Below are 13,720 nucleotides of genomic sequence, written 5' to 3' on the forward strand. Positions count from 1 at the left end.
CCCCCAGTTTCAGCAATCTCTCCTGCTCTGAAGGGGGAAGTGAGTATCGAGCAGTACTCAAGACGGGACAACACAAGTGATTTGAATAGTATGAGCATTGTGATGGGATCCCTGGATTTGAAGGTTTTCATAATCCATCCTATCATTTTTTCTGACACTTTATTTGCCTGGTTATGTTCTCTAAGTGTTAAGTCATCAGACATCATTACTCCCAGATCCTTTACATATTACTTTCCTACTATGGACAGATTTCATTGTCTTGTATCCTGTGTTTTGGTTGAGGTCCTCAATATTACCGTGCCCACGTACCTGGAAATTTTCACTGTTAAACATCATTTTATTTTTCGCTGCCCAATCGAAAATCTTATTAATATCAGCTTGTAGTCTTTCAATGTCTTCAACACAAATAATTTTAATGTTGATTGTTGTGTCATCTGCAAAAGATGACACGAAGCTGTGACTTGCATTTTTATCTATATCTGATACGAGTACAAGGAAAAGCAGTGGTACAATGAATGTACTCTGAGGTACAGTGCTTTTCACTGTACTTGGACCTGACTGACTGTTGTTCTACGCATTCTGTCTGACAGGAAGTTGAATATACATCGTCCTACTATGCCTGTTATTCACATTAATGTCATTTTATGGGCTATCAATCCATGGTCACATTACCAAATGCTTTCGCAAAGTCAGTGTATACTATCCCAAATCCTTATCCATTCCAAGAGCTGCATAGTCATGGCTCGTCGCTTTCTCCTGATAGTTCCCTTCCCTTCCCCCTTTGCAGTTGTCATAGTGGTTGAGCAAATGCGAAAGGCATGAGCTTCCTGGTCTAAATTCATGTTGACTTGGGCTGTGGAGGTCATTGTTCTCCATAAAACTTGAGATCTGACTCCAGATCATTCTCTCTAAAACGTGTATTATGTGGGACGTAAGTGTGACTGGTCTATAATTCTTAGCCAATGCTTTGCTCCCTCCCTTGTGTAGTGGAGCTATACTTCCTGATTTAAGTGCTTCTGGTATCTTCCCGTTGTCCAAACTTTTACTCCACACTATACTGAGTGCCTGTGCTATTGGCACTTTACATTTCTTTATAAATATTGAATTTCACGAGTCAGGACTTGGGGCTGAGTGCATATTGTCAACTTATCTTTCAAACTTTGCAGTGTTCGTGTTCATATTAGTTATATTGTCAGGGCTTTGGATATCATTCATAAAGAAGCTGTCCGGATTTTCCACTTTCAAGATGTTTATTTGCATGGTAAACAGCATTAGAAATCCTTTTAGGATTTCTGTCTCTGTTTTTAGATTTCTGTTTTTAGGATTCCAGGCACATGTACCTGAATTGTACCTGGATAGATTTCTGGGAGTAGTTCTACTCCAAGCTTGGTCCAACAGACTGTTGCTTGGAGCAGCCCGCAGGCCCATATATCCACCACAGTCGGATTGGTCCGGCACTTCAAGAAAACTATCCAGGTTTTCTCTTGAAGATGTCCACGGTTGTTCCGGTAATATTTCTTATACTCGCTGGGAGGATGTTGAACAACCGCGGACCTCTGATACTTATAGTGTTCTCTGATTGTGCCTATGGCACCTCTGCTCTTCACTGGTTCTATTCTGCATTTTCTTCCATATCGTTCACTCCAACATTCATGTACAAATATATAATTCAGAAGAAACAAAGGATATTTACACCTGGAATACATTGAAGATATCTAGTTAATCGCCGCAATTCTCAGGTTATCAATAAAAAGATCACAGGATCGTCACAACCTCTTAGAAAAGTCACTGAAGGCTCTGAACTCTCGCCTCGCGACCATAGAATTTGGAGAACAATTTGGTTCAAGTTTCAGCCACGCAAAGATTACCAAAATACTCTCCGTCTTTCTCCCTCTAAACCAAAATATAAATGCTCCTCTACCTTGCATATTTCAGTTTAGACGAGCAAAAATAAATACTATATTTTATTGTCCATGAAAAAAACGATCAAAAAAAGGCTCAAGGGGACAGTTTACCACTAAGCTGGACACCTGATAACACAGATATGAGGCTTACCGTATCTACCGGCGTCTCCAGACAAAGAAAATGGGTGACATGTACACAAAAGCTTCATTTAACACAAGTGACATTGGGATACTGACAGGGGCTGTTGTGGTCCCACCACGATGGGTAAAAAACAGTGACACATCGCCCGCCAGAAACCTTTACGCTGCTCTCTCTCTCTCTTCCGCGGCTGGAGGTCTGACGTTTGCAAGTAGCCTCAACAAATTTTTCCAGTTAATTAGTGTTAGGTGTGTGCCAAACATGGCCGGGATCGAAGGTCTGCAAGCTGAAACAAATACAGCATGCACGGTGCCATAGGGACTCCTACGAACTTCTTGTACATTATATCGCAATACTGACCTACAAAATGTCACGGGACTTCAGCAAAAATAATTGTATTCATTTAAGATGTTTGTGATTGATATTACTACTTGTATTACAAATATTACATGAACAATGGCATAATTACCTCCCAGGTATGTTTAGGCCTACACTTGTGTGTCACAGGTATGCCCAGAACTACACACGTCACGTTAGACTGTCAGTAATGCCAGGAGACCGACAGTGGAGGCGAGCCGTGGGCGGTGGTGGTGGCGGCTCCGGAGTGGACAAGGGCGCGCCCCCACAGTGACAAATGGAGAGCCACCCTATAACGCCCTTTACCTGCCTGCCGTCCTGCCTACCAGTCCCACTGCCTGCCTGTCTACCTTCCAGCTCATGCTCACCCTGCTTGTCCTCCAGCCCCCTACTCTTCCTGCCGCTATGGCGTGTTATAGATTAGCAACCCTTGCAAGGGCGAGTTGTCAAATCAGAGAACAGGAACCCAAACATCACTGAGCAGTCAACCAATTCATGACTCGGGGCATCACCACAGACGAGTTAGAAGGGTAAAGCTCTTTTATGTGGCAAAGTGCGAACCGGTTGGGCGACGGTTGTATTATAGAAACTGGTTATAATAGACCTTATTGATAAAGAAAAGACTGCCTTCTTGGTATGGCTTCAACTCTGGACTACTGTTGTATTAACAGGTGCTGGTGACACTGTCGACAGTGCCACAGGTGTGTCATCGCTAACAGGTGTTGTGACACTACTCTCAACGCGACGGAAGAGTTTATGAGTGGGGGAGTGTGGCTGTGTATCAAAGCTGGTGATCAAGGCATCTGTGACTGCACATAGTCGGCATCTTCTGAGAGTTCCGCACATCACATGAAGCCAGACGGAAATCTCTGACACCGGCGATGACCGGAAACGCACAATATTGTCTGTGGAGGGCCAGAGAGCATGATACATGTGGACTTTTGAGTGAGATCTTGGCTTAAGCGAGCGGAGGCGGCCAGTCTGGACGTGTACTGGACGGTGGTGATCAAGGGAGCTATGACCACATCACCAGATGGACCTGTCCAGGATGGGAAGCCTCCACACCCCCTCACTGTAGCAGATCTATAGTGAATGCGTGAGTGGCATATCTGGGCGTTATGAGTGACTAACGGTGGCCAGTAATCTGAGAGATAAGTGCTTCGTAGGAGATAAGGATAAGTTAGGGATTAGGACAAGGTGACCGGCAGAAGCCTGCTAGCGATGAAAGGTGAAGACCCAAGACAGTGTTGTGGAAATGTAAACATGTGACTATATTGTGTACATAATGTGAGAACAAATATTGTCAGTTGTGTTACAGCTTCATCTGTGTGTCCCCGCCAAATACTGTTACCTCACGGTGAATGGTAATGCTTAATGATATACTAATATACACACCGGTTGGTACATAAGGAGGTATTAAAATACTCACAGGAGGGGTGTGTGGGGGGGTGAGGAGAAAGGGGGGGTGAAGAGGGGTAGGGAGGGGGCAATAAGATGCCGGAGAGGTATCCGGGGAAATTATTGCAAGGATCCGCAGGATTCACCAGCTCTGGAACTCCAGGTGGAGGACCCCGCCGCCTCCCTGGCTCTGGAACTTTTGTTCCCAGTAGCTCAATGTAAACACGACAAACAACACCAGCTTCATGACAGGAGCTCACCATGTCAGCATCTGGCCTTTCTCCACCCCCCCCCACACACGGGCATTTAATGGACAGTTTCTTTTACCCTTATGACCCTGTTCACCTAGCAGTAAATAGGTACCTGAGAGTTAGACAGCTGATACGGCCTTTGAGAGGCGGGACCAAAGAGCCGAAGCTCAACCCCCACAAGCACAACTAGGCGAGTACACACACACACACACACACACACACACACACACACACACACACACACAGACCTAGTCACCCTGTAGCTGAACTAACAAAGAGAGTTTTCACTGTTCCCAAGATTACCGAGCGGTGAAACTACAGCCACAAGGACACGGTGGCCAGGGGACTACGCCAGGCTCCCACACCCACCTCCCAAACACTCTCTTATAAACAACCAATTAGCATATGATATCTACGGGCTCACCATAGCCCGTGCTACTTGGAACTTGTTCCGAGTAGCTGAATCTATAACAACATATGAAATCCCACAAAAAATACGGTTTACGCGGGCGGATAGGACGCGCGATTTTGGTCCACATTAACCGAGTATTACTATAAACTGCATTTACATACACAAAATTACGTAATTTTAAAAAATCACGTAATCTTAATTTACGATTTTAACGTAATCTTAAAAATCACTTTCAATAAATGTATGATAAAATACACAACACTTGTATATTCACCAACCTGTGTATTGGATGCGCCTTATACGAGATATAATGCTATGTTTATATATAAAGATACACAGACCCAACTGACACATAGGCCTACCAATTTCTAATTCAATTATTACATCCGAGTATCCATCACCACAGCCCCGGAGATGAGGGAGATCACCTGCAGCCTCCCCGGGGAGCCCGTCGGCCGAGCGGACAGCACGCGGGATTTGTGATCCTGTGGTGTTGGGTTCGATCCCAGGCGCCGGCGAGAAACAATGGGCAGAGTTTCTTTCATCCTATGCCCCTGTTACCTAGCAGTAAAATAGGTACCTGGGTGTTAGTCAGCTGTCACGGGCTGCTTCCTGGAGGTGGAGGCTTGGTCGAGGACCGGGCCGCGGGGACACTAAAAGCCCCGAAATCATCTCAAGATAAGAAGATAATCTCAAGATAACCTCCCCAACCTCTCCCAGGGTAACACCCCCCCCCCACTACAACTTATACACTCTCCCAGTATAACACCAGCAACACCCTCCCTCTCCCTCCCACCCTAATTATCACCCACGCCACCATTTCCGGTCCAGGACTCCACCTTCCTCTAGTGTCTTATGATAATCGAGCTCCGTCTTCCCGCGCTTTCTAACGCCCTTCCTTGGGTAAAGTGCGTCGCTAGACGGCGTGCGTCACGCGTCCCTGAGTCAAGCGCGTCACAAGACGCACTTGATTATTATATAAGACGTCATGCGTCATTTGTCCCAGAGTCAGGTATAAGATGGCATGCGTGACTTCTTAAGCGGCAAATGTGTCACAACAGGGCATGCGTGACGCATCTGTGGGGGGGTCCAGTGCGTCACCAGAGGGCATGCGTGACGCATCCGTGAGATCCCAGTGCGTCGCAAGAGGGCATGCGTGACGCGATTATGGACGCCAGTGTCCCTTATGACTATTCACTACACAATGTGTCAACCAGCGCCCCCCCCCTCCCCCCCCCCCTCTCACAGCACCAGGACCTACCACATGTCCAGCACAACTACGCATGCGCACACTAAACTACCACACACGCATGGCAGGACCTGACATGCGTCAAACACTAATTAATACACACAATAAATGAACAGCTGATCGAATATACAACGAAATACAACATACTTTAAGGACCGGTTCTACAACAATTCCTGCCTTAAACAGGAAATAGACTGTCCATTAAAAATAGATGTATTAATTCAAATAGGAAAATGTTCTTTTACAAATAATAGAATGTTCACGCCAAAGAGGAGAACGTTCCGCCGTAGCCAGCAAGAACAACGGGCAATAACCTTGAACAATTGAACCCGACCATCGAGGCGGATCGCCATAGTTACCGAAGGTCACGGATAATTACTGGTAATTACTATGACAGAAGGCTTGTAGGCCCCGGTGACTTGCAGAGTGATTTGCCGGAGAATGTTCAGATTACAGTCAAGAACATGAAGTGAACAAGATCTTTACAACACTGTCAAGAACATGAAGTGGACAAGATCTTTCCAACACTGTCAAGATATCAACATGATAACTGGTCCAGGCAGCCATGATATCACAACCACGATAATCATGAAGCACAAGGCAGTTGTCTCCTGTTATGGCCGCGTTGTTATTTGGGATCCCTCTCTCTTGTGTGAGTGAGTGAGTGAGTGAGTGAGTGAGTGAGTGAGTGAGTGAGTGAGTGAGTGAGTGAGAGTGAGAAAGAGGGAAGAAGAGGGAAGAAGAGAGAAGAAGAGAGAAGAAGAGAGAAGAAGAGAGAAGAAGAGAGAAGAAGAGAGAAGAAGAGAGAGAGAGAGAGAGAGAGAGAGAGAGAGAGAGAGAGAGAGAGAGAGAGAGAGAGAGAGAGAGAGAGAGAGAGAGAGAGAGAGAGAGAGAGAGGGAGGGATCAACACACAAGTATCTCTCTCTCTCCTGTGTTTTACAAGCCACAAGTATCTATCTCTCCCGTGTTTTCATTTCGACCAATGGAAGACCTTGCAGGTGGGGCCTAACAACCCGCGTCCCAACTACCAAACAAGCAACAATACCATGTTCCAGATTGATGAAGACAAGGACCTTGGAGTCACAAACCACAAATCACTGAAAGTTGCACAACAAGTGAGAGCTGCTGTAAAATAGATCAACCAAAGACTAGGAATAGTCAGACGTAACTTTGATTGCCAGGAAAAGGTAGTTAATTTAACCGTTTACCTCTCCGGAGCGAACTACTACTACTACTGTAACTACTTTGATTGTTGTATCCAGGCATGAAGACCCCAGCTTCAGAAAGACGTAGCTTCTTTAGAGAGAACGTTCAACAGTATGCGACAAAATCATTCCAGAATTAAGTCTACTCATATACCAGGAACTGTTGAGGGCCACCTTACCTACCTACCTTGGACCTTACCTTGGAGGTAAGGGCTAACAGGGCTAACAACACTACAAACCAGACATGACAGGGCTGATCTCATCCAAACTTATGAAACACTGAACAATTTGGAGGATATTGATCCAGACAACTTCTTCAAATGGTTGACGTAACACAAACAATGAGCAACGGTTTCAAGCTCAACAAGCCACAATGTTGGACTGAGAACAGGAGATGCTTTTTCACCCACAGGGTTATAAGCCCGTAGAACCGCCTACCCGCCGAAGCCGTAAATGCCAAAACTGCTGATTTCCAAGATCCAAATAGATAAAATCATCAGGACCAGTGGGGGGGACATATTCTATGACAAGCCGCCGGCTTCCTCTCCTCGTCGAGGCCACTGAAGGGACTGGCCCTCAGATAAATTTAGTTAAAATACGTCGCTCCTAGTATGCCACCGTGACGTCATGAGTAACTACGTCTAGCGTGATGCCAGACCCATGGCATCTAGTGAGCCACAGTAACGTCGAGCGTTGCGTCAAGCGAGCCAGGGTGACGTGACGGCTTGCGTCAAGCGAGCCAGGGTGACGTGACGGCTTGCGTCAAGCGAGCCAGGGTGACGTGACGGCTTGCGTCAAGCGAGCCAGGGTGACGTGACGGCTTGCGTCAAGCGAGCCAGGGTGACGTGACGGCTTGCGTCAAGCGAGCCAGGGTGACGTGACGGCTTGCGTCAAGCGAGCCAGGGTGACGTGACGGCTTGCGTCAAGCGAGCCAGGGTGACGTGACGGCTTGCGTCAAGCGAGCCAGGGTGACGTGACGGCTTGCGTCAAGCGAGCCAGGGTGACGTGACGGCTTGCGTCAAGCGAGCCAGGGTGACGTGACGGCTTGCGTCAAGCGAGCCAGGGTGACGTGACGGCTTGCGTCAAGCGAGCCAGGGTGACGTGACGGCTTGCGTCAAGCGAGCCAGGGTGACGTGACGGCTTGCGTCAAGCGAGCCACCACACACGTCTTACACAGTGTGCTGGAGCACGAGGCGTCTGGCTGCTGTGATCCTCGCTTCCCTGCAGGCGCCACCACATCTTACCTGGGTCTTACCTCGAGGGGATTTCAGGAGTGCTTCTACTCCTCGAGCCCGGCCTGGGGCCAGCCTCGACCTGTGATAACTGCGGGCTGTTGCTTGGAGCGGCCCGCAGACCCACATATCCACTACAACCCGGTTGCTCCGGTAATTCCTACAGGAATTGATCAAATTGCCTATTTCTACTTTTGTGTACCTTAAAAGTAGTTTTTCATTGGCTGTCTCGCACGGGCCTATCACCGCCTACAGTATCCCATGTTGCTGTTTTAGATTCAGCCGCTTGGAACAAAAAGTTCGAAGCAGCACGGCCTATGGTGAGCCCGTCTTACTCACCTGGCGCAGGAGATGTGCGGAGAGAGTACCTCACCAGACCCATGTCCTCATACTCCCTCGCACCCACCAGAGTACTACACCAGACGGGGCCTCATACAACATCAACTAGAGCAGGTACACACCATAAATTGATGGCTTAATGACCCTTCACGACCTATATGACCGGACGCACCAAACATGGTCTTCCCAGCCGATATCTACATCAATACCTCCTTGGGTTCGAGTCGTTCACAGAGCAGGTACTGGCTGCGTCCCATCACGGGGTGCGTCCCTCACAGTGTAGGTGCTCAGTGCGTCCCTCACAGTGTAGGTGCTCAGTGCGTCCCTCACAGTGTAGGTGCTCAGTGCGTCCCCTCACAGTGTAGGTGCTCAGTGCGTCCCTCACAGTGTAGGTGCTCAGTGCGTCCCCTCACAGTGTAGGTGCTCAGTGCGTCCCTCACAGTGTAGGTGCTCAGTGCGTCCCTCACAGTGTAGGTGCTCAGTGCGTCCCTCACAGTTTAGGTGCTCAGTGCGTCCCTCACAGTTTAGGTGCTCAGTGCGTCCCTCACAGTGTAGGTGCTCAGTGCGTCCCTCACAGTGTCAGCGAGTGATAGTTTACTGTACACTCTCATATTCATCCTGCGAGCGGTAGCGCAAGAATTACAGAGGGCACAACATGTTCTAATGAATCCTTAGTGGGAAAACATCTGACATTTGCTTTTACAGATCTGCGCACCATGTAATTATAACTTACGCAAGTGTCACAACACTGCTTGCATTCACCTTCTATATATGAAAAATATTACACATGGGAGGTTATCCATTTGGCAATGCTTAACATCTTAATATCTTGATACCTGCTTGATGGGGTTCTGGGAGTTCTTCTCTCAGACTTCTCTCACAGACTCTCAGACTTATTTTCTTCTCAGCCCGGCCCGAAGCCAGGCTTGACTTGTGGACTACATCACCTAGAAGTGTCAGGCAGCAACTAACAAGTTTGTTCCAGTCAAAAAGGAAAAATAATGCAATGTAGGAACCTATGGTTTAATCAATTATGTCAGGTGGCGCAGCAACTATGCACACGGGCATTGATAAATAACCAGGGAGCAGAGGAAGACACCAGAGGGCCAGGAATGAGTACCTCAGTATGAGATGGGACGCAGATAGTAGAAAATGACAGCAAATAAAAAAATACCAAACCAAAACTGCTGAAGAAACAGGTAATAACAATAAGATAAGGGGGAGACAGGTTCAATGAGACTGATAAGGAGTTCGAGGACTTCAACAGTAAATTCCCAAGTTTTCACAAAAGAGGAAAGAGAAGTTCCTGAGCTAGGAGGAAACATTGCACCAGGCACCACTCGAGGAATATGAGATTACCAGTGGTAAAGTGACGAAGCATCTGCTGGAAGATGATGTGACCTTCGTCACATTCTGTCACATCTTTGTTAGGGCTGTTGGCCCAGACGGGATCTCACCATGGACGTTAAAAGAGGCAGCAGAAGCAATATGCTTGCCACTCATCATCATGTATAATAAGTGGGTGGTAACAGGAGAATTACCAAAAAGTTGGGAGACAGCTAATGTAGTCCCAATATGTAATGAAAACTACGAGAGGCACTGAACGACAGGCAGCGTCCTTAATTTGTATATCATGCAGGGTAATAGAGTAGATTGAATGACAAAATTAGTAGAACATCTGGAGGTGTGTTACAACACTTGTAACACACCTCCAGCTCAGGTTCAGGGATGGCAAATCTTGCCTCATGGGTTTAATATAATTCTATGACCAAGTGACAAAAGAAAGACATGAAAGAGAATGATGGGCAGACTGCATATTTATGGATTGTCAGAAAGTCTTTGGCACAATAATTCGTCACTGACAAGTGCATAAGTAGAAGCAGCAAATAGGAGTGACAGGAAAGGCACTTTAGTGATACGGGAGAACCTATGTAACAGTTGAGAGGCGGGACCAAAGAGGCGAAGCTTAACCCCAGCATGCACAATCAGGTGAGTACACACACACACACACACACACACACACACACACACACACACACACACACACACACACACACACACACACACACACACACACACACATGATCACTACCTACAAAATCCTCAGAGGAATTGACAGGGTTGAAAAGGATAAACTGTTTAACACGGGGAGTACGCGAACAAGGGGACACAGGAGGAAACTGAGTACCCCAATAAGCCACAGGGACATTAGAAAGAACTTTTTTAGTGTCAGAATAGTTAACAAATGGAATGCAGTAGGCAGTGATGTGGTGGAGGCTGACTCCATACACAGTTTCAAATGTAGATATGAAGAGCCCAGTAGGCTCAGGAATCTGTACACAAGTTGTTCGACAGTCGAGAGGCGGGACCAAAGAGCCAGAGCTCAACCCCCGCAAGCACAACTAGGTGAATGCACAAGAAAACATGTTTGCGTGGACTGTCTCCAAGCAGCATTTTAACACCTCATTAACAGCTACCTGTAATTTACCTGCGACAAGACTAGGATAAAATGAATTTAAGATTAAATGATAAAATGACTAGAACAATAATTTCATTATTATTCAAAGTTCTCACGTGAGTAAACAATTCCCACCAGAGAGCGCGACAATTCGTACACGTTAACCAGCGCCCTTATGGCTTCACAACCATCAATGAAAGGCGAAATAAATAATTTAATCTAAAGGTTGATTGCTACATTTGCTGGTCAACTGTTGGGGCGGAGTCGTCGCAGGAGAGCAGCAGCCCAGAGCAGCTCTGTAGCGAAGAGTTGGTTACCCCCAAGAGTACAGGCGGGCGTACACACCACTATAGCGGGGTCGGGGCGGGCACGTACTGATTTGTGGCCGCCAGCCTGCAACGGACGACTGGTCTCAACGGACCAGCCCCACAACACTGGCCACAACGGACCAGCCCCACAACACTGGCCACAACGGACCAGCCCCACAACACGACACAATGGGCCTTGACAAGAGAATGTTACCATGGCGACACCTGCCACAGCTCCTCCTCCAACACCCGCAACTATACATCACCTGTAATCACCATCAGTGTATTTTCATCCTAGTCTCTGCAGCCCAAGTTGTAACCCCAGAGACCTGACGCGGCGTCCACGACAATGTGCACAGTATTCCTTGGTCCAGGGATCACTAGCGGCGCCTTACCTGTTGCTTCACCATACCTGGCAAACATTCTCCTCCACACAACTCTTGAGTTCACATACAACTGGTTTAGCACGACACACGGGTGAAGATGCCAACGTTTCGGTACGTTCTGGAGTCTTATCAAATCGTTCCCGTTTTCACACTTGCTGTAGATTATGATAATCAAGAGGCGGATAAGCCTCAGTGTCTCGATATAGTCAACGTTAGCTCTCTCTCTTTTACAAACAATGGAACACAGATAGCACAAGGATATCAGATATTGACGAATATATAGTCTTAGAGAGGAGACTATATCTGCACGGTAATCATAGATACAACGATAAGCTATGATAGCAGGAGCTATCATAAGCACTGACAGCACGTTCATTGAGTGTGTGTAGGCCAGGATGTGGTACTTGTGTACGTACACACACACCATGACTGACACGCGGCCAGGACACACACACATACACCCAAGGTTCTTACACACACACAACACACATGGTAATCACAGGAAACCAACCACATAACAATAGTCGTCACCGCATATATATATATATGCCTCGTATCATAACTTTAGTTTCTGTAATTTTCTTTATATTACGACGGGTAATGGTTAGAGGAGTAAGGCATGGCGGGATAAGGGCGACTCGGGGCCCGCCAGAGAGCGCCAGGCGGGAGAGCGAGACGCGCACATCGGCACCTGCAGAGCGTCGCCCGTGCTCACCGGTTGGCGGTTACAGCCACACTGACAGCGCTCTGGTCGACGCGCTCACGCATCTCCACACCCACCACCACCTTCATCCACCGCTACCACCACCCTCATCCACCGCTACCACCACCCTCATCCACCACCACCACCCTCATCCTCCACCACCACCCTCATCCACAACCACCACACGTAATATCACCATGGCTCCTGAAGGAGACTGTAGAGATTCTTTACTCACCGTCAACTGGAATTTTCAATAAAACGCCTAAAACAGGTAATTTCCCAGACGTCTGGAAAAGATCAAACATGTTCCCAATATTCAAAAAAGGGGGATAAACAGAAGGTATTAGAGCCCAGTGTCACTGGCAAGTATTCCATTATCACACAAACAGGATAACATCAGCAGCAAATGGGATGCTAGCAAATATAAGAACGTTGTTTAGAAATCTAAATCTGGACTCCTTCAAGGTCAGGCTCCGTCAGGTTGCTGCGAGCAACCGCGTCCAACAGCCTGGTTGACCAGTCCAGCAACCAGGAGGCCTGGTCGACGACCGGGCCGCGGGGACGCTAAGCCCCGAAACCACCTCAAGGTAAGGTAATCTACACAACATTTACTCAACCAATACTGGAATATGCAGTACCGGAATGGAATCCACACCATTAATAATACATAATACCCAAACTGAAAAAGTACAAAGGTTTGCAACAAGACTGGTGCCAGAACTGAGAGGGTTACGCACCAAAGACAGGTTAATGAAAAAAAATCTCACAAACCTAGAGAACAGAGGGGACATGATCACAACATACACGATACTTAGAAGAATACACAAGGTGAGAAGGATTGCCTATCCGAACTGAGAGACAGTATGACAAGAGGACACAAGTGGAAACACAAATGACCTTTTTCCGAACACGTAATGAAATACACGTACCCTGTACAAATAGTCAAAAGTGGAATGCACTGAAAGAAAAGTTGCAATCCAACGCGTACAAGACAAGTAGGCGGGTCATAAAGAGCTAGACCTCACTCTACCGTAGACACTGTTAGGTAAGTGTACAGAGTGTACTCCCCCGTACAGTTAGGGAAGTACAGCTGGTTCAGTACTTAGTGAGCTCTGGACCATTGCAACACAGAAGGTGACTGAAGTACTTTTACAGTGATAACCAACATATCAAAATTGTCGTCTGTCCTACACAGACAGGTTTAGAGATCTGTTCTCCTACATAGCGAGTTACTGAGCACTCAACTACAGAAGGTGATTACAAGTATTTTTACAGCTCAAGTTATATGATAAGTTATAATATAACACAAGTGTTGCATTGCACAGTAAATCCTGGGTACAGGTCTAGTGTATCAAGTGTTCCAGTATTCAGGTAGTAT

General features: G+C 47.0%; 1 protein-coding gene across 42 annotated transcripts in view; it reads right to left on the minus strand.

The window, feature by feature from the left end:
- LOC123757502 (ensconsin) overlaps positions 1-13,720 on the minus strand; it is a 298,169-nt gene that overhangs the window by 248,522 nt on the left and 35,927 nt on the right. For 24 of the 42 annotated variants that reach the window (XM_069327050.1, XM_069327069.1, XM_069327060.1 and 21 more), the window contains exon 1: positions 12,331-12,378. The exons of 5 other annotated variants lie outside the window; for them this stretch is intronic. The gene's annotated coding sequence lies outside the window, so the exon portion shown is untranslated. Of the gene's footprint in view, positions 1-12,150; positions 12,381-13,720 lie in introns of those variants that run through there. 13 more of the 42 variants (XM_069327066.1, XM_069327043.1, XM_069327039.1 and 10 more) reach the window with 4 other exon arrangements.

Source organism: Procambarus clarkii, chromosome 19, assembly GCF_040958095.1.
Source record: "Procambarus clarkii isolate CNS0578487 chromosome 19, FALCON_Pclarkii_2.0, whole genome shotgun sequence".
Classification (NCBI taxonomy): domain Eukaryota; kingdom Metazoa; phylum Arthropoda; class Malacostraca; order Decapoda; family Cambaridae; genus Procambarus; species Procambarus clarkii.